This window comes from Tetrao urogallus, assembly GCF_951394365.1.
Source record: "Tetrao urogallus genome assembly, chromosome: 2".
Lineage (NCBI taxonomy): Eukaryota > Metazoa > Chordata > Aves > Galliformes > Phasianidae > Tetrao > Tetrao urogallus.
Genome location: NC_136814.1, coordinates 26,697,186 through 26,697,822, shown reverse-complemented (window position 1 = coordinate 26,697,822; position 637 = coordinate 26,697,186).

The following is a 637-nucleotide window of genomic DNA, read 5'->3' as shown; positions in this document are numbered from 1 at the left end:
AGATATCAGCAAACAGGTACTCTCGGCAGGACCGGCCACAGCGTCACACAAACTGCGGTGGTTATGGGGCAGCTCTAACAACTGCTCCAGCACGGGGCTATAGAGAGCACGTCACGTCACTCCGGTTCTGACAGGTTTTTGATTGTGAGCTTCCACAGGCGGCTTCAGCAGCAGAAGTAATACACAAGTTACACGCAGCCTACGACGACTCAGTTTCGCGTATTTTTTCCTCCCCCCCCCCAAAAAAAATCCAACAGCAACAAGAAACAAGGGAGCGGCACTGACCAACAAACCGCCTAACAACCATCGCGCACGCGCCCCACCGCCCGCTACTCCTCCAGCGCCTGCGCAGCGCCAGGAGAGCGGCGCATGCGCGGCGACGGCTACTGAGGCGGGGAGTAGGCGCGGGTAGACGGGGTGGCCGCTTCCTCCCATTTAGCGGCGAGGGAGCGGCGGGAGCGCGTTCGGCTGGCTGCGTTGTGACGCCGGGCGGCCGGAGGGGACTGCCGGCGGTGGGCGGGGGGAGCCGTCTGCTCCGCGGCCGCTGCTGCTGCTGCCTGCTCCTCCTCCTGCTGCTCGGCGGAGCGCCCTCCACCCCGCCCTCTCCCCGCCCGGGACCGAGTGTGGTGGCCACAAA